Genomic DNA, 22,145 nt, shown 5'->3' on the forward strand with positions numbered 1-22,145 from the left:
CCTTCTTGTGCACTTATTATCCACTCTAATCTTACCCCTTCTACACACAAACAAACCTCATCATGTTTTGACGTTTCACAAGGATGGAAAATATGTAAAATATGTAGCTATAAAACAATGACAGATAATATAAAGCATATAAGATACAAACTGTAAAAGATGAGAAATCATATTTACAAATCATGAAGCAGAAGTCACATGTCTGTATAGTGATAGGACAAGCTCCATCACTTTTATCAATACAAAAAGGTAATTCATATAATGCTCTATCTTACTCTGAACTCCTCTACTTACAATACCTCTGATATTAAATGAGACAGTGAATTATGAGTGAGAGATACAGTTTTATACCCTGATGTTCTTCCTCCTTTAAACACATATAATGCCATTTGAAATAATATACTTTCCAAATACTTGTATGTAGTTTGTTTTGTACTGGCTATGTATTTATCACAATATTAGTTATATTAGGCAGAAGAGTAATATCTTAAAGGAACTGGTTATAGTTTTAACAGATAAAAGGAAAATTATTAAACACAAAATATAGCAGGAAATAAAAATGTGGAAATTAATAATTTATAATAGAATATTGGTACAAGATGTGCACAGATAATTTGCAATGTAAGGAATATATAAAATAAAAATATGGCAAATAAAACCCAGTGATAGTGAAACTTCATGAAATAATTCATACATTGGGTTGCTGGGGAAATGAAAATTTGCCTTTAAATGCTAATGTTTTGCAGTATTCATCACAAGTCTTTATAGGATCTCATCCTCTGACTTGGTAATTCTACTCTTAGGAAATAATTTTAAGAAATTAACCAAGAGGCACTTAGATATTTATTTTAAAGATTAAACACTACAACATTATTATGATGGAGAAACACTTTAAAACAATGTTTATATAAAGGTAAAAGACTGTAATATATTTATCCAGTGGAATAGTATGCAAAAATTAAGAATAATCTTTTAAATTACCTAGCTGTCCTATCTATCAACTATCTATCGTCTATCTATTTATATTTAATGGTGTAGAGTTGTATTATGTTAAACAAAATAAAAGTTACATAACAGCACATAGAGTAGGAACTCAAATCTATAAATATGGAAAACAGTAAAATTAATTGTGTTACCTGAATTGTGCTAAGTCTCCATTTTGAAAGTGAATACTGGAGAAAATGCTGTAAATTTAATTTCTTTTTGGTAACTATTCATTACTAAAAAAGAATAGTTAAAAATAATAAATGAATTTTCAATTACTGTGCCCCCCCCCCCCCATTTTTCCTCAGATAATGGCTTTGCATTTCTACCTGCTTTTATATTTGTTGCATGCTGGAATGAAAGACAAAAATTATGAGAATTTAATGAACTTACTCTCCACCAATGTCCAGTATGTCTTTCAGCAAGCCACACAAGCACTCTTATTTCCTTTATTAGTAAAATGAAATCAGTACCATTTGATCCAATCCCAACTCTAGATACTTTGAGGATTGCATGAAATAATTAATATGAAAATAATGGCCATACAAACACTAATTTATTATTTATATTATATATCTTCTTTTTATATATCTTCATTATTCACTTCATTCTCTCTCTCTTTTTTTTTTTTTTAATTATGCCAAAATGATAGTCAAGAAAGAGTAAATAAAAGAAGCAATACTTCCATTCCTCCTCTACTGGAAAAATGAGACAAAACCAAACTTTTCAAAACTTATAATTCCCTGCTGGATTAAAAAAGAAAGAAAAATCTATCCTGTTCTAATTTCTTATTTAGAAAACCCCAGTATTAAGGGAGTAGACTAGAAAAATGTTTATTTAAAATACGATGACTATCAGTACCCTGGGTACACAAAAGGGTATGTAAACATATGCATATTGGTGTGTATTTCTAACTTGCAAGGAATGAAAGCTTATCACATTTGTCAAATTTTTTTCAAATAACTACTTGTGTCATGTACATAATGTGTAGCCAGCATTTGCAGGTTTGGACTTTAGAATACTCATTTTCTAATATATATTCACTGTTATTTTTTAAATAATTATGATAGCCTGTATTTTTCTAAAACTGAATTGTTTGTACATCTTCTAAGACATGTTTTGTATGTTTCACAGACCCAAAGTTTTACAAACAATTCAGACTGTCATCTTGTTTGTTTTTATTACTCTACAAAGTAGAAAAGTGTTTGATTTTATCATGAAGCAGAAACAAAGTGATAAAACCTGTAGAGACAAAACAATTTAATTACTCCATGAATTTGTCTTTTTTTAAAAGAAATTCTGGAAATTTCTATAGATAACTCTGTATAATTTTTTTTTCAGCAAAGCAAGATCAATTATATTTGTTTGTGAAATTGATGTCCAATTTACATTTCCCTACCTTTGTTGCCTCCTTGTTTGTTTTAATTATAGCTTCTCTCAAGAGTCATATTTTTCTTTTTCCTTTTTTTCTTCTTAAGTAAATGTACATAGCTACAATAAAGATACTGACCAGGAGTCTCAAACCAATTAACTGCCCTACTTAAGGAAATCCAGCTTAGTTTTTGCAGCTGTATCTACAATAGAAATGATATTAATACTATGACTGTGATAAAATGAAACATAAATGTACAGATTAGATGCCTATAAATAACAAATTCATTTTCATGATTTCTTATAATAAAGCACAGTAAGACAATATTTAATTAGACTAAAAATAGAATAACCCAGTGGGTTACATATCCATTAACTGAATCAAACATTACTCTCAGTGTTATCTAAACTTACATTAATGCTAAGACTTTAGTTATTCATCAAAATGTATTCCGTATTCATTATGTACCAGCAAACACTGCAGTTTTGACACTTCATTATTGACAAGATAAAATACAGTTTTTGGATATGTTACAGCAAGTCTAAAGAAAAGACATATCTTAAGCTTATATTTCAAATTTAATTATCAAGGTTGGCTATCTACAGACTTGATTCACTAGGTAATTTTCACATTCTCAATTTATTATTCTTATAAGGACCAAATTCAATGTTATTTCTTTTTTCTAACCTTCTAAAACTATATGATTAATATTTATATGTATATCTAAATTTTGTCTGTGGTAGTTAAATATAAGAGGAAAATTTTCTTTTCTTTTTTTTAATTTATTGGGTTGACAATTGTTGGTAAAATTACATAGATTTCAGGTGTACAATTCTGTATTACATCATCTATAAATCCCATTGTGTGTTCACCACCCAGAGTCAGTTCTCCTTTCATCACCATATATTTGATCCCCAGGAAAATTTTCTTTATATTTAAAAATGTATTATAGATTTAGCTGAAATTTTAACATAAATTTTGTTGACCACCACTATGTCAGACACAAGGAGGCAAACACTTTTGCCTCCTTGTGTCTGACATAGTGGTGGTCAACAAAATGTATCCATCTCAGGTCTCCGCAGAGACCTGAGAGCAGATGGATTCATGGTCTCTGCTCTCAATCTAGTAAATTATTGGACATACAAATAATGCTGGACCCTCTAGTTAAATGGTGGCTTAATTCCAACCTTACTCTTCCTGGGCAAAGGCTTTCTACCAAAAGAAGTAGCAAAACCTTGGATCATCTCAATCTTTGCATGCAATTCATAAATATAAAGACTGTAATTACAAGCAAATGTTCTTTTTTATTTTTCTTCTCTCTCTTTTTCTTCCTTAACTGTTTTAAACCATTAAACTGAGACCCACACACTTTGCCAAGATCACACTAAAACCAGAGCCCAGGTTTCCTGAGCCTCAAGATCTATGTTTATAAAACAGTGTTGTCTCCTTATCAAATGTCTTAATCAAATCACTTATATTTTCAAAGATGTTTTTTCAATAAATTGAATCTAGAAATTTCACTTTGGTGTCCAAACCATACATTATTTTCACTTAAAAAGTATGTCACTTAAAAAACTGAGAGGCTCATTAGAAGTGAGAAGCAGTGGTAATTTTTTGCATGCATTGAAGACCCATTTACATAGATTTAATAGCTGGTGTCAAATTTGCACACCTTTTAGAATTTCACACATTAAATATGTTAAATACATTTAATCAACAGCATTATATCAGTGGCAGAGTAAAAGTCTCCTTCCCTCCATGAAAAGGAAGAAGAATGTATGTCATGGCAGACATTGCCATGTTTCAGTCTAGTTTAATAATAGTAGTTGTAGTAGTAGTAGTTTTTTCATCTAATGGGTGTATCATCTCTTTCATGCAAAAGTAAAGAAGCAGCTACCAAAGACCCTTACTGATTTTGATTTTATGTTTTTCCTTCAAATACAATTTATTCTAAACTGTAAAGAACAATTTTATTCTTGATCATAAAGAAAATATGTAACTATGCAATATAAGAAAGCCAATTGAGGAAAATATTTACAGTTTTTATTGTGAAATCTATCTTATCCTTGTATCTTGTCTATGTTAGATAATTCTCTCTTAAACTATGCTTTTCATTTCTCTCTTGAGAAAGCAAAGGTGGCCTCTTCCTTAGAATGTGGTCAGACTATGAAAGCATATACACTGCTTATTGTTGCGGTTGGCACATACATTTTAATCATCATGTTTGCACTCAAGATTTACTTGACGGTCATGAGTCTATGGCCGTTGAACATCTGATTTTGACAGATCAAGGGCCATTTTTTTTTTTCCAGAGAAAGACACTGTGATCTAGCCAATTATGACGTGATCTCGCAAAGTCAGTCCACTCTGTGCTTTCCCATACAGTCTGGCAGGGTTTTCCAGGATTATTTTGTATCAAAACAAAAACCCATGCCATATTGTTACCAAACATTTTCTCTAGTTCTGAACAGCTATATATTTCTAATAAGATGTCATACAATTTATAGACAGAAGTGTGCAATATAGATGATCTTTCTGTTCAATCTGCTAATTAAATTTAATTAAGAATCTTCCTTCCTTTCATAATGACTGCTGTGTTGTAATATCAGTATATTAAGAATTCTTCTGTGATTTCACTATTCCATCATGGAAGATAAATTTAAGAAGCCATAAGATACAGGATCTCAGAAGTAAAGTTGAGCATGTTAAAATAAGATTTGATAGGGTATAATCCATAGACGTTTTTAATACTGCCTTTAGAAGAATCTAGTTGATTTTCTGACATGTAGCCTCTCTGAGAAACACAACCCCATTGCACCTTTCTTACAAAATTCCATGAATTGCTGACAGACAGTCCAACTTTCAAACAAAGAAATCAAGTTGATTCTGCCCTGTAGCAAAAGTGTCTATGAACTTGACAAACACACACAGAAGACCTTGAGTTCAAAGTATAACCCTACAGTAAATTTTCAAGAATCTTTTCCAAGAGTATTTCCATTCCAGATGTTGTCATGTGAGAAGTCTAAATTCAATGAACTACTACGTAGTTCAAAAGGCAGATACTCAGTGCAGCTTTCAACTGTGTATGCTGAGGTGCACACTACCCCTCTTCTGTGTAGCACCTATGAGAGCTAATGGCAGCTGTAGAAGTTTTTTGGGGGTTGAATATTCATTTACGAATATCTTAAAACATTTTTTTAGTTCTGTAGATTTTAAGGCTCAATTCTTGAGAAGTAAAATCTCCAACAAAGTTTATAAACTTTAAGGGAATGCTGCATGTCAGGCTGTAAGAATGTTTATTTGAACATCTCATTGGAATATTTTGTAGGAAACAAATTTGCCATAAGCATTGTGACTATTTTGTATTCCCTTCATAACAGCAACAAAAGTTTTAAATATATTTTGAAGTGTAGTCTGGGAAGAAAGGAAATTACAAAAAAATGTTAATAGCCCTTTAAAAAAAGTTGAGTAAACAACATACATAATTATTTTGCAGAGAAATGTTGCTAATTAAAACCAAAACCATTCTATTAGTATATACACCTGCTACTACATAAACAGTCCATTTCTTGCCGAAGAATTTAATTCTGGAACAGAGCTCAATTCCCAGTTCATCTCCTAAAGGAATGTCCACTTTAAAATACTGCCTTTGTCTTGACTATGTTGATTACTGATTTCTCTCAGAGTAATAAGGACAGGGTACCAAAGGGAAAGCGTAGTATTATCATGAGAGTCGTCTCTGTAGACTTCATAGTTGTGAATGGAAAAGAGTAAAAATCAGTTTCTTCTCAAAGCATTCAGAACTCAGTTATCCCTGTTCTCAGGTCAGAGAATGTTCTTAAAGACCTCAAAGCACAGACAGTATTTTAATTAGCATAGGACAAAAATAAATAAAATGTGCCATTCCTTTCATCTTGAGCAATAGTCTTCTGACATTTGATTTAAAAATATTTTAAAGATCCTTCTTTCTTGAAATCATTACTATGTTAAATGAAGTTATTTTCCCACACTTATCAAATATTGTGCTCCATCTGCCCATATTAAAATTTTTTTGATATATGCTATAACTTAATGTCAACAGCAGCAATAGTGACAAAAATAGCGTAAGAGTTAAAACATATATAACTTTTAGTCTATAACCAAGCACTATGCAGAACAATCTGTTGTTTGTGTGCATATGAGTTTTATAAGTTTTGTTTGTTTTTTGTCAGTGTAATCATATTTATTTTCATTCATTCATATAAATGTCAAAAACTTGTAAGAACATATTTCAATTTATAGCCAATCCTTGGTATCAATGCTATTAATCATTTACTCCCTTTCAAAACATATAACTGGAACACATATTGAATTTTTTATTACATAGTAAACTACAAAGAAAATAAAAATTACCCATAATTTCACTGCCTATATATCCCTTACTCACTTAACCAATAGTACCATATTATGGGGTTAGCAAACTCAAACAGTATGAAAAGTTACAAAATGAAGAGTAAGAGCTTCTCTCCCAGTCTTAATGTAATCAAATTTTTGGTGATTCTGCCCAGGTTATATCCACACACACACACACACACACACACAAATTATATATATATATATATATATATATATATATATATATATATATATATATTCACATACACACATATATAGATACATAATCCCACACATCTATATTTATTTCTACCTATAAACATATATATATATATATATATATTCCCATTAATTCACCCTAGCAACTTTAATTCAGCCCAACATGTAGGATTTTGTCTATGCTTCCTTCTTCTTTCCATATTCATAGCTCTGATAGGAGAAATGTGCTCTCATCATCCATGCTATATTTACTTAATTATTCAATCCTGTAGTATACAAAAGTATTCTTAGGTTTACCTTGCTGAAAATTATGGAAAGGAAAATTAGATTATGAGAAAATCTCTGAAAGAGAAATACTGCATCAGCATCACAGAAACAGACCAAAGGAGACAAAGTTTCATTTGTTTTGTGTTTGTTTGTTTGTTTGTTTTTAGTTTCAGGTGTACAAAACAATGTAATAGACATTTCACCCCTCACAAAGTGGTAATTCCCCTCCCCCAACCTGTTGCCCCTCTGACATCGTACATATGTATTACAATTCCATTGACTCTATTCTCTATGCTGAACTCCATATCCCATGACTATATATAGATTAAATTATAGTTGACATACAATATTATTCAGCTTCAGCTTCAGGTGTACAGTGCAGTGGTTAGGCATCTACACCATCCATGAAGTGGTCTCCCTAATAAGACATGTGCGCATCTGACACCCTACGAAAGAATCTTTACAACATCATTGATTATATTCCTCAAACTGTTTTTCATATCCTTGTGGCAATATTATAGTTGCCAATTTATGCTTTCTAATCCCCTCTCCTTCTCCCTAATTCTCAACCCCTTGCATCTAGCAACCATCCTTGTTTTCTCTATATCTCTGAGACTATTTCTGTTTACTTTGTTCATTTGTTCAGTTCTTTAGATTACACACATAAATGAAATTGTACGGTATTTGTCTTTCTCTGTCTGACTTATTTCACTTAGCATAATGTTCTCTAGGTCCATGCATATCATTGCAAATGGTAAGATTTCACTCTTTTTTATAGCTAAATAATACTCCATTGTATAAATGTACCACAGTTTCTTAATCCAGTTGTCTACCACTGGGCATTTTGGTTGTTTCTATGCTTTGGCTATTGTGAATAGTGCTGCAATAAACATAGGGGTGCATATAGTTTTTGAATTAGCATCTTGGATTTCTCTGGATAGATACCTAAGAGTGGAATTACTGGGTCATAAGGTAGTTCCATTTCCATTTTTTTGATATACCTCCATACTGATTTCCATAGTGGCTGCACCAATCTGCAATCCCAACAGTGCACAAGGGTTCCCTTTTCTCCACAATCTCGTCAGCACTTGTTGTTCATTGATTTATTGATGATAGCCATTCTGACCAGAGTGAGGTGGTATCTCATTGTGGTTTTTATTTGCATTTCTCTAATGATTAGTGAGGTTGAGCATTTTTTCATATATCTGTTGGCCATCTGAATGACCTCTTTAGAGAAATGTCTCTTCGTGTCCTCTGCCCAGTTTTTAATTGGGTTGTTTGTTTTTTTGGTGTTGAGTTGAATGAGTTTTTTATTAATTTTGGATATTAACCCCTTATCAAGTGTATTGTTGACAATCTCCCATTCAGTAGGATGCCTTTTGCTTTTATTCATGGTTTCTTTTGCTGTGAAAAATCTTTTTAGATTGATGTAATTCCAAATGGTTATTTTTTTCTTTTACTTCCCTTGCTCGAGGGGACATATCAGTAAAAATATTACTCAGGATAATGTCTGCAAATTTACTCCCTATATTTTCTTCTAGGAGTTTTATGGTTTTGAGCCTTACATTTAAGTCTTTAATCCATTTTGAATTTGTTCTTGTATATGGTGTAAGGAGGTGGTACAGTTTCATTATTTTGCATGTGTCAGTCCAATTTTCCCAGCACCATTTATTAAATAGACTGTGTTTACCCCAATGTAAATTCTTGCTTCCCTTGTCATGGATTAAATGGCCATATAGGCATGAATTTATTTCTGGGCTCTCTATTCTGTTCCGTTTATCTATGTGCCTGATTTTATGTCAGTGCCATGCTGTTTTGATTACTATAGCCTTATACTATATGATTTGAGCAACAAAGTTCTTGAGGTAAGTGGGCTCAACTACTAATTGCAAGAAAGGCTGTAAACACTACTGAATAGAAAGAAGAAACAAGAGACAGAAAAATCAACATTTCCAGTCCTATTGGCACCCATATGAGTAACATCAGCAACAGAGATTTTCAGATATGAAATACCCTATAGAAAAGCATGCACTGAACTTAAATCCTTTGCAGAAATTAAATCCTGGGCTTCAATGAACACAATAACAACTTACGTAAATTCTGACAATTAACTGACAAAAGAAAAACAAATTGTTGAGCTCATTTGTATGAATTTAGTGGCTGTTTTTCTAAAGAAAATAATTACATCCATATGAAAAGTAGTCTTAAAAACAGAGAAGTCCGTTACTTCTCCACCAAGAGAAATTAGCAGAATTGTAATGTTCACATGAGCTCTCATGGCAGTGGTATATCAATTCAGTACAAGCCTGTACCCAGCATTAAAAAGTCTACTACATGCTTCTCCCTTTCATCACTTTTTGTTGCTTAGTTCAGATTCAGAAAAAAAATATGACAAATACATAAACCCAAATGCTCTCTCCATTATGGTGAGTAAAACAACATTGAAGTTCTATATTTTGGCTGCTTATTTTATATATATAAACCTTGCGCCATTTCTTTATTAAGATGTTTGCTCCTTTTTAAAGCCAAGGTACATATTCTGAAATCATAAGTGTTTATTTTCAAACACCTAAATTTACTCAAATACTCTTCTATTAATGCTGCACTTTATTGTAACAGTCATTCTCAGGATAATGTGTCACAAGTGCTATTTGTTTCCCTATTCTTTTACATCTATAAACATGTATTAGGTACTCAGCATTTACTACCTGCTTTTTTTTTTTAATTTAATTAATCCTTTTAAGATTCCTGACATAGTTGCTATAATTATCTCAATTTGCAAGTTTGAAAATCAAGGTTCATTGATGTTCAGTAGCTACCTCATGACAGAGCAAAAAAGTGGTAGAACTGAAATTTCAATTTTATAATAATGCCCACACTTTCTTTTTTTTTTTTTTAGATTTTTCAGTAACAGGGTTTATTGTTTAAATATTTACAAGCAATAACCTATTGAAAAAGATTAATTTCTTACAAAATTCTGCATTCTGTATTCCCAAATCACTCTATCTTGCATTCACCTGCCACATTTTCCTCATGAATAGTTATTTTCTCCAAATTCTTAATTATTTGCTAAATAGCATGTTAAAAGTCTCTCTTAGAGAGCCCCCACCCCCCAGACTGATTTTTCTGATGTGAAATCTAGCTGAAGGTTTCTCTACTTTGATTTTAGGACTATTTCCTCAGGGTGAGAACTGTAACGGTGACTATAAAATGATCACTGAAGACTTTTCTTCTTTCATGATACCAGAAGTATTTTGTACAGTCTGAATCCTCACGTGCCACAAGTATTCCTGTATGAATAAAGGATTTCTCATAATTTTTCATTCAATCACTTCTCAAAGATGAATTATTTGGTATTCCTCAAGGTTTTATCCTCTCACACCTGTTCTAATGGTTATTCCTTCACTGAGTTTTCTTATGCACACCATGCTTTGTGCTTGGCTGAGTATTTGTTCACAGTGATTACAAACCGAAGCGTCTCCCAAGTGGAGTTTGCTCATGTTGTTTAACCATGAATTAGAAATGAAAGCATTCCCACAGATTACATACCTAGGGGTTCTCCCCTGTGCAAATTCATTTGTGTATTTAAAGTTTAGAGGTGTTGCTGAAGACTTCTGCTCCTTATTTATCCAGTGAGTTCTATTATGTCATCTATGATCAGATCACAGACTGAAGGTTTTGCCACACAGATGTTACACATATGGATTCTCCTCCATATAAACTTACATTATGTCAGATGAGTAAGGATGACTGTAGGATCTTCCACATTGACTACAGTGTTTCTTCAATGTATGAGTCTCTTCCTCATTCCTTACATGTATAATACTATGCCATCTAACGTCAGAATATTTACTGAAGGCATTCATAATTTTCTCTCCATTGTGGGTTCCCTCGTGGCGTCTAAGGACAGAACACTGACTGAAGGCTTTCCCACACAGATGACATCCATAAGGTTTCTCTCCACTATGAGTTCTCTCATGTCGTCTTAGGGCAGAAAATTTACTGAAGGCTTTCCCACATAGATGACATTCATACGGTTGTTCTCCAGTGTGTGTTCTTTCATGCTGTCTGAGGTTAGAGGATTGACTGAAGGCTTTCCCACATAGATGACATTCATATGGTTTCTCTCCAGTGTGAGTTAGACTGTGTTTTCTAAGGTCAGAACTCTGAATAAAGGCATTCCCACAGATATGGCATTCGTATGGTTTCTCTCCAGTGTGAGTCATCTCATGTCGTCTAAGGCTAGAGCAATTACTAAAGGTTTTCCCACACAGATGGCACTCATAAGATCTACCTCTAGTGTAAATTTGCTTATGTTGGTTAAAGTATGACTGGTCACTAAGGGATTTTTGACACTATTTGCTGATGTATGGTTTCTTTTCCATGTGTGTTAACAAATGTTGAGTCACTGTGGAACTATGAGTGAAATCTGCTCCCAAATCATTATTTTCATCAGGCTCCTCTGGAGTATGAGATTTCTGCATTGGCATGATTGTAAATGTGTCTTTCCTGCTGATATGCTGTGTGGTTATCATTTCTTGTTTTTTAATAGTACTTTGCCTGTCTAGACTCTGGCTTTGGAGAAATCCAGTTCCTTCACGCCACAGTTCTTCTCCTTGCTCCAACTGGAAAATCACATCTGCTTTGCAATGCTGATACCCCAGGGAGACCACATGGCTGATAGTTCCCAGCATTACATCTCTGACCAGCTTTCTCTGGAATGTGTCCAGAAGGGCCTACTCTTCCTGGGTGAAGTCTATAGCTACATCTTCAAACATCACTGATTCCAATGGCTGCATTGTCAATAACTCAGTTATCAGCTGTCTTTCTCTGGTTTTCAGTCACAGACAGTCTAAGCACTAAGCAGGCAAAGCCTGCAAGGTGTCAGGTACTCATCTCCATAGTGCAGAATGTTCAACGAGCGTCTTCCAAAACCTACAAACTCTGGAAATTTGAATCTTCTCTGTAATGCACAGGAAGGAGAATGTCTTCAGCATCATAGAAATAATGTCAAGGTGGTTACCGAGCTTTGCTCTCCGCCTGTTGTATGCATGTACTGTGATGATGAATTTGAATCCTTTGCCTCCAGCGATAAGGGGTCTGAGCAACTGGAGAGTTGTTTAACTGTCTGGGAGATGGTGGCTGGATTCTGGGCACTGTTTCGTCTTATTTTCCTCTGTGAGTCACCCAACAGGGAGGACAGAGCTTTCAATCAGATCTGACGGTGGTAGGTGGAACAGAAGTCAGAAAATACAGCAAGACATTCAGGGCCGAGAAAGTGCGGTAGCATTAATGTTCAGAGTAGCTGGGGCTTTGCAGGGCTGAGGGGCAGGGCATGGTCCCTGAGTCTGGCCACCTTCTGGTAAGACAGATTGTCTGAAACAGACCCAGATCTGGACACGGCAGGACAGCGGCTGCTGACAAGGCGGGGCTCCCTTAGACCGGCTGGCGGGTACGGGTTCGGTAGTAAGTCCAGGACACTGGGCTCTGGGTGTGGGGGCCGCGGCGTTGGAGGAATCAACGTGTGAGTACCAACTAGAAACAGTAAAACTCGCCCCAAGGAACCCGACGCTAGAGCTAGGAAATCTGCTTCTGAGTTGATAGACAACTGTGCGCTCCGCCCTCACTTTTTATCTGCGTGGATTTGCCTCTCACCATCCCTGGTGGTAATCATTTGAATTTACAATGATTTTTTTTTTTTTTTTTCCTAAGCCAAATTGTGACAGCTCCATAGTGGGTAGAGCTACTACTAAAATGATTGTGACTTGCAGGACATCAAGGAATTTCACGACTCAAGGGAAATACTTCTTCTAGTCTAAGATATCAATTTGATTAACTTTCCTATTATCTATCTTTAAATTTTATCGGATAGTTTGTGTAGAAATTTTGAGAAGTTTCTATACATCCACCTATGGATAAATATACAATAAATTAACATGAGTAGGAAGTTTTATTAAAATTTTCCACTTCCACTAATTTTACTAGTTCAAAAGATTGGTATTCACAGAGGTACCTCTGGAGTACTGGATTTATTCTCCACTCCTTTGGTACATAGTTTTTCAATCTTGAATAAGCAAAGACTAATGAAGGAATCCGATACCGAAGTTATAAAGTAGTAGGTAAGAACAAGATTCTCTTTCAACTCAACATACATTTTATTTTCTTTCTCCAGTTATGATAGTAACTGTTCTGAATTGGAAACGTTCCTGAGTGTTGTGGCCCCTTTTGTGTGCATACTGTACTTAAACTTACAGTAAAACAAGGTACACTGGATTATAATGGCCTATTTACTTGTCTGTGTTACCCATTAGATGCTTAGTGCCTTAAAACAGAGATGTGTCTTAGGCACTATTTAATTCAGTTGTCCTCACTTTTAATATCTGGCACCAGCCCGGCAATCATTTTTTAATGAAAGGATGAACACTTTCTCGCCTCTTCCAATTCTGATAAATATATGTTCGGCAGTCAGCAACAATTAATGGATTCAAATCTTAAGTAACCAAGTGAAAAGTGTTGTTGTTTAAAGTTAACTGGGCAACCCGATCTCAATGATACTGAGTGTAAATGATAGGGATCATTTTACTAGACATTTGCTAGCTAGTGGTTCCTAATTGCCTCCCATTGTCCACCCTCAGAAAAGCAAGAACAGCTTTATAACCGATACTTTATGTGAAAAACAATGTAGAATCAAAGGAAGACAATGAGACAAAGAGATTCAGGTTTCTATATATAGTCATAATCCTATTTTAACCAATAAAAGAGAATCTCAGATCAGATTTTAGTATAGCAATGTATTTTCTCACCATTAAAATGGAATACAGTGTTTTAAATGAGTAAACTTAAATGATTACTTCATTAAGTCAGCCAGACTTAGAAAAGTGTAATATAAAAATAATCATAGTGTTTGACTTTTTAAAATTTGTTCCTTCAAAAACCAAATCCAAAAGAGCAGCATATTATGAATGAAATTGAGTATGAAACACAAGTGGTGTCCCTCTATTTCACAAAGAATCTAATTTATAGAACACTGAAAGGAGAAATTTTATAACTCAAAAGTGTTTGATAATCACATCTGTAATAGAAAGAACCTCTTATTTCTTTCAGAAATAAAGGTCACAATATTGATATGACTAAATTACTCACTGGCAAAAAGGCACTGACGATTTCTCTTTTATGTTTACACATCTAAGGAAGAAAATAGCAAAACATGCGTTGAAATGTTTTTAAAATATTACATTGCTTTACAAAAAGATACATTTTTGAGATGTTGTGTAAAATGATGATGGATGATATTGAAACGTGTCTTATGACTGTGGAATGGAAATTAAGCCATAGTTAGTGAGTCTGAGAAGTAACTATGTATAATTGAAAAATGTGAGTGGTTTGAGCACAAGTATCCTGTTTCGGAGACAGGGGAATAAATACACATAAAAATAACAGATCAATATAGTTTACATCTCATTGTTGAAAGTGCCACAGGTAATTACTGGTGATATTAAGCTGACTGGCTTTCTTCCTGCTGCTGACCTGACAGAAACTTTCTGGGAGAAAGTGAGAGGGTACCTGCATGAACTGCCAACTAGCTTCCTTCTCCAACAGTTAAGGTAATGTTGCTGAGTTTAGTTTAATATGACAGACTTCCTTTTTTTTTCTCCTTGGTTGAGACTATGCATACTAACTCATGTAAAGGGAGGTCTCATTTTTTACCACATTTAGATAACGAAACTACACAATTGAAAGTTCCAGTATCCAAAAGGTCAACTACTGGTAGAACCATAATTCAAATTCTGGCTCCAACATGTTTAAAACACCACTCTATGCCAGTAACACTTTTATATGGTCATAAATCTCAGTACTGAAAGTCCATGTTGGATCCATCATTGACTTCAGGAGGTTTTATGCTAATAAAACTGTAGGACATGTAAGGAAATCCAGCGTTCATTCTTTCATTTTGTATTCATTCAAGTCAAATGAAGGAGCCAAACAAATGAACTGAAAACCATCCCATGAATAAAACTGCAGTAGAATAACCTCTTCATACTTTTTATTTTCCTTCCCTCCTTCCTTTTTATTTCTCTTTCTTTCATGTATTTTCTTCCTTTCTTTTCATGTCTTTTTATTTTTCTTTAAACCAGGTTCTGCCATGTAGATAGAATCATCGTTAATCTATAAGGACTTTATTTATTTCCTGAGTATGTATTTCTAATTTGAGTAGTGCAGAGCTGTGGATTGAATGGATATCCAGAAGAGTTTGGAAATTAAGTTAATGAAGAAAGTGTTTCTGTCCAAAATGGAAGCAGTGTCCAAGGATGCCTTGAGCAATATACAACTCACCTTAAAACATTTCCAGACTAAAAATGGTTTCCCTTTAATTACTTTTTCAGAACTGTAAGGCACAAAAGTATTGACACTTTAAATACAATTACATGAACCTATTTTCAGCTTTTCTGTCAAAGCTGCCTATTCAAATTATTATTTTTTCTTTATTAAATGCCTTTGCCTGTTAGTGACAGCATAATTGTGTTGTTTGTTTGAACATATTTTCTTTGAGCTGATTAACACCCCTAATACAACAGACACACACATGCACACATACACACACACACACACACAGATACACATACACACACAGGCTTTTCTTGTTCAATCCTTCAATTTTTTATGTAAGTTTATTCACAGCTTTCATGTGTCTTAAAATTCATGGCTTTTGAAAATACTAATTATGGGTAGTATCTTTTTTTCTGTAATTAGGTGTGTTTTTTTTCATCCATTTATCTGACAATAACTCATTTATTTTAGTGCAAATAAACTAGTCAATTAGGTCCTGAACTAGGTGGTTTACATGACTACAAGATGAAAGAAATTTCTTTTCTGAATTTGCACTATGTCATTTCTTATTTTTATCATTGTGGGGTGGGTTCCTCTCATTAACCTATAAATCTCTAGGGCAAAGAAGAAACTATCTCTCTGTACTCCATCATAGCTGGAAGCAAAAACTCTCTAGATTCTTTCTGAACACATACCAGGCAGTTGAAAAATGTTTCTGACAGATATTTTTTGTGCGTTTCAAATTACCACACTAGGTAAATTCCAACTTCAGAATATTACATGATTGTATAACACCTACATACTTTTGAAGTGCCACCACAGGATAGGTCAATTTGGAACTAGGTTCTAACTCACTTCAAAGAGGCCAGTATCAGTGGGCAATGTTATCACTTCCTAGGCTCTGAATCTGTTGACCTGATTCTCCCTATCCCCATCCACATGCGTACACGATCCTATGGGCATTCCAGCACTTCCACTCAATAGATCATATTTTAGACGAGTGAGCGAGAAAGATAGTTGCCTAGTGATAATATTGTAGATCATTATAGCCCATAGGCTTTGGAATTAGAACGCCTACCTCTGACTAACTTGTGACCTTAATCTTTGTAAGATTCTGTTTTCTAATTTGCAAACTAGGGATAATAAAGTTATATAATAAATGGTATGTTCGTAATGATAAAAATGGATAATAAATCTAAAAAGCTTTAGTGCAGTGTTAAGAAGTAATAACTCAGTAAGATATTGTGTATGATTTTATATTTTCCTCTTTTAAATATAATTAAATAATATATGTTCCAATATGGTTTTGATTTCTGTACTTTTTCATATATTTGTTTTAATAACTTTTTACTGAAAAGATATAATTGCAAATTGCATTGGAAAATCTCTGATTTAGACGATCTTATACCATTCAAAGGCTATACCTACACCATAACAGGCAATATATATATATATATATATATATATATTTTTTTTTCAATATATTAGTTTTTTTCAATATACATATATATTAGAATTTTCAAAAGTAAGTAGGTTATTTGGAACTGAATTGCAGAAAATTTTGATTAAAATCTGTCTAGGTTGTCTAGGTCTCGGAGACCTAGGTGTCTAGGTGTGCACTAGCTTAAGTAAACTGATGGGGGCCTGGCATTTTCTATTAGTCAGAATAAAAACTTCAAAAACTTCCACATCAGAAGGGATCTTACCTTATCTAGTCCAAAGATAGAAAATCGGAATGCCTATAGAGCCATGTAGGTAATCAAGATGAAGAAAGTATAACAATGGCTCAAGCAAGATGATAAATGGCAATTAATAGTGTTTGTGGGGAAAGTAGGGTCAAACGCTTTTATTTGTGGTTAAAATGGAATCAAGAAAATCTGTCAAAAATGGCCAGTAACTTCTTGCTTTCTATTTCTTATTGCCAAAAATATCACCATTCAATTTTGCCAAATTTTCTGATGTAACGAGTACAAATGCCAAGAAATGTTCCAAGATGCAAGAAATTATGATTTTCATGTGAAATACTCTAAATTTTATATGTTGGCAACAAATTTGTTACTCTTTACATAGTATTATATACCCAAACAAATAGGTCATCTGGGCTACATTTAGCCCAAGAACCGCCAAACTGCCACCTGCTGAAATACAGATTCCCAGTTAATGCATGACTACCTGCAAAACATCCCCAAGAAGTAATCATTAAGTTTATGCCTATGTAGTCAACTTGATATCTTATTCAACTATTCCAATATTTGGGCAGTTTTCATAGAAAGCTATTTTATTGTTTTGGCTAAAATGTAGTCTATATTATATTATATTATATTTATTACATTACATTGTTTTGGCTAAAAAATAGTCTATATTATATTGTATTTATTACATTACATCTTAAACCAATGATGGAAATCTAATATGGTTATTCTTTTAACCTATTGAAAAAAATTATCACTTCCTGCTCCCACATTACCTAACTTTTTCTTATTTCAATTATTTCACATAAAGATGGAGTTTCTTCTTCTTTCTGGTTGAAACTGCTGAATTGATAGACTCTTTCTATATTCTTAGAATTGTTCTGGACAGAACTAACTACTGTAGTCTGCCTGTAACCAACCCATCAGCACAGTACTAAAGGGCTATCCTTTTACTCTACCACTGTAACACATAAAAAAGCTCCTTTTTTCCCCCTGGAATTACTTTGCTATTTAAATTATTACAACTATCATATTAAGATTACTGTATTTTTCATTTCTAGGATTTTCTTCATAATTTATGCCGCTTGACCCAATAATGAGATATCCTCAGATTCCTACATTACATACAATTTGTCAAAAATTAGGCTCAAATAATATAATATTTTCCAAAAGTTGGAAATTTTTTATGTCATTGTTTACATTTTTATGTTTTATGGATTTAATTAGTGTTTTGGTCATAGATTTAGACAATAATCTACACAGTTATTTTAAATACTAAAATCATTTATCATAAGATTATTGTGTAATTAAAAAAAACTATTTATTACAAATAGAAAGACTACACTGACAAATATTTTTTTCTTAGCTCATTAGAAATTTGATGTAGCTTACATCTGTCTTAAGAAGCATAGAGTTTGTGAGATTCCAAGTATGGGGTTGGGGATAATAGTGAATAGTATGTCAAAATCAAGTTCTCTTCCCAGCTCTAAACTGATGTTAGTCTATGTTTGAGAAAGGGTTTGGTAATCAACTAGAAAACAGCCAATTACATCATTGTCTAGGTTCAACACCAGTCACTTCCCAATGGATTTTCATTTTATTCTTTTTGTTTGTTTGTTTTTGTTTCTGTGTTGTTGTTGTTTTTTTTCTTCCTGACACTATATTCTTCCTTTGAGGGAAAAAGTCTACACATCTCTAAAAACAGTTTTAGTTTCCATTTTCTGATTTACTAATAAGTCATTGTATAAGAGGCTATCACCCTGCCAAGACCATAAGGATACTTAATTGTAAGATGGTGAGGAAATGTTACCCTGAGTGAGTCATATAATGTGGTATTTTCAGCCCTTAGCAAGGAATCATTCATATCTTCCCCTACACCTGTGTTAAGGGCCAAATGAGGTCATTTAGGGGTATGCAGTTTTAGCACAACTTTGAGAGTGGTTTCTCAGTTATTTCTCATAGTAAAGTTTCACTCATATGTTTCTGGGGGAAATATGTGATAGGCTGATTGTTTACGTGTGTATTTTAATAAAGTTAGCTAAATCCTATTACGGTGGTAGAGGGTACTGTGTGAGAGACATGCATTTTAGGCCCCCTCCTCAGTTTCCTAAATGCCTGGATTTGTTAAATGATAAGGAGAGATAAACTTTCCCCTGCAATACCCAAGAAGAACACATTTGTGGTGGGAATACTCTTTTTTAGCCCCCTCAAAACCCAAAGTCCAGTGGGTAAGTACCTCAACTCCCTAGCTGTTTATTTTGTTACTACATTTTGATTTGAACTGGTTCTGAAATCTAGTTCCTCAGGACCTCTGTATTTTTCTAATCATTCATCATCCAAATATCTTATTTTCTTTCTACCACAACCTTCCTGCCAAATCACAGCTCTAACTATAAACTTTTTTATTCTTGCTCCCTAGTCTTGCTTCTGTACTACCAAACATTTCAGTAGAAAATTGCATGTATTTGCTGAGTGGCTTTATTCCAATATGTGGGAGGAATGCTAGTCAAAGGGTACAAACTTTCATTTATAAGTTTAATGAGTCTAAAAATCTAATATACAGCAAGGTGACTATAGTTAATCATACTTTATTGTATACTTGAAATTTGCTAAAAGAGAAGATCTTAAGCATCTCATCACACACACACACACACACACACACACACACACACAATTTTTCAATCCTTATCTATATAACATATTTTTGTTTAACCCAGAACTTCTGGCTCCAGTATTTGTCATTGCTCTCAAATTCCCAAACCATTCGCTCTTTTTCTAAAGCTTGCCTCATTTCTCTTATTATTGTTTTAAAGTTCATTTCAAGCTACAATTCCTCTCTATTCTCTTGAATAGAATAAAACATGCTTTTACAAGAATACAAAAAAATGATCTGTGACAAGTCTTTCTTTTGCCTACAACTCTAGCTCTAATAATGAACAGTTAACAATAGACTGAACAAGCTGAAAGGGCTTTACATTTTCTCTGTGTACTTCTGCAAGTCCACTCATCTCCATAGTTCTCTCCTGGGTCTTCACTCTCTAGTAACCCCTTTACTTTCCATTTAGAATCTTGGGTTCTGTTATTTATTGTTTATTAATTTTTTCCAGCCCTTAAGATATGGGTTTCCCATTGGACTAGTGTCTTTATAGGCACTGTTGTTCAATAAAGTGGAGTGCAAACACTATCGGTTCTAGTGACATAAAGCCTTGACTTGCAAACCAATGTGAATTTGGACAAGTTATTTAATATCCCTAATTCTTAGTTTCCTTATTTGAAAAATTGAAAGAAACTTAATATACCTTGGTATGCCTTTCATTAGTTTTCTATTGCTATATAGCAAATTTGCACAAAATTAATCAGTTTAAAATAACACAAACCTGTTATCTCATGATTTACATTTTTAGAAGTATGGCCAAAGATTAACTGGGTCCTCAAATCAGGGGCTCGCCAGGCTAAAATCAAAGAGTCAGTTAGGGCTACAGTTTCACCTGAGTCTTGGAGTCCACTTCCAACATCACAGGTTCAGTTCTATGTGGCGGTTAAGACAGATCCTCACTTGCTGGCTTCCTTGCTATCAATCAGGTACCTATTCTAGCTTCCAGATGCCACACACTGTTCCTCTTACATGGCACTTTGCTCCTTTGAGGCCAGCAGAAGAATGTATTATACTTTGAATTTGTCTGATCTCTTTTAATGGCTCACCTACTTGGGTCAGGTCCACCTGGGATAATTTCCATATCGATTAACTATTATTTGAAAACTAAATAATCAGATATTAATATGCCTGCAAAATTCCTTATGCTAGATAAATCAATGTAATCATGAGAGTAATATTGCATCATATTTACAAGTCCTGCTCATACTTAAAAGAGGGGACTTTTCAGAGCATGGAAACCAGGGAATGGAAATCTTGGGTCCATCTTACAATTCTGCCTACTACAGTCATTTAATTCATAAAATTACTATGAGGGTTAAACTATGATGCATATAAAGTACTTTATACTGTGTCTGACTCGTAGTAGCTGTTTAATACATTTTTACTCTTGCTATCATTATGATTTTACCATCAGCTAATCATCATTATTCTTGAGACTAGTACCCAGCCCACTTTTCCAAACTCAGAACCCTTATCATAGCTTGGTTCCTACATCCTAGATCCTAGTAATCAAAAAACTAGTAAGCAGATTACTGACATTTTGATTCTATTGTTTAGATTTTTATAGCATCTTACCTTTAAAAAAAAACAATAAACCTATACATACTCTCAAAATTTGAATAAGGCCATGTTTATATTACATGTTCTAATAAAGCATGAACTGTTAGTCAAAATAAAACTTTATAGCATTAAGTACCACTTGAACAACTGAAATGATAATCTGGAAAAGAGATTTTTAAACTGCTTAGAAGTTTGGAATTTTAAGAAAGAAGGAGTGAGGCAAGATAGAAGTTGGAAGAAGGCGGTAAAAGGCAGATAAAACTTTGACTTGCTAGTGATTCCTCTGAATGCTTCTTTTGTTTATTTACAGCTTAATGACTCCCTTGAATTGTTTTTGCTCAAGTATTAAGGCAAATCCAAATGATTTTTGTTCCTTACTTCTACTCGTAGAAATAAATGAAAAGTTTCTGGGTTCTGAGCTGAAGAAATAATTTTTCTCTCATTTACGTCAGGGCAGCCATAGGTCACAAGCGAATGCTTGGCAGGCCACCTTTGGGGACCTCCAATTTATTTCATTGTTAAATAGTTACTTTCAACACAACTACTGTTATTTTCATGCTCCAAACAGTAAATATTATGATACAAAGAAAGTCCTGCAGTGGCCTCATCAGTCACACTCTGTCCTTGACAGTCTTCAGAGAAAAACTCCCAAAGAGAAAACTAGTATCTGTCACCCAATATTTCATCCCATGCA

General features: G+C 33.7%; 1 pseudogene; it reads right to left on the minus strand.

Annotated features, from left to right (window-relative positions):
* Positions 1 to 10,938: 10,938 nt before the first annotated feature.
* Positions 10,939 to 12,209, minus strand: LOC109447384 (uncharacterized; annotated as a pseudogene).
* Positions 12,210 to 22,145: the final 9,936 nt, after the last annotated feature.

The sequence above is a fragment of the Rhinolophus sinicus genome, linkage group LG07, assembly GCF_036562045.2.
Source record: "Rhinolophus sinicus isolate RSC01 linkage group LG07, ASM3656204v1, whole genome shotgun sequence".
Classification (NCBI taxonomy): domain Eukaryota; kingdom Metazoa; phylum Chordata; class Mammalia; order Chiroptera; family Rhinolophidae; genus Rhinolophus; species Rhinolophus sinicus.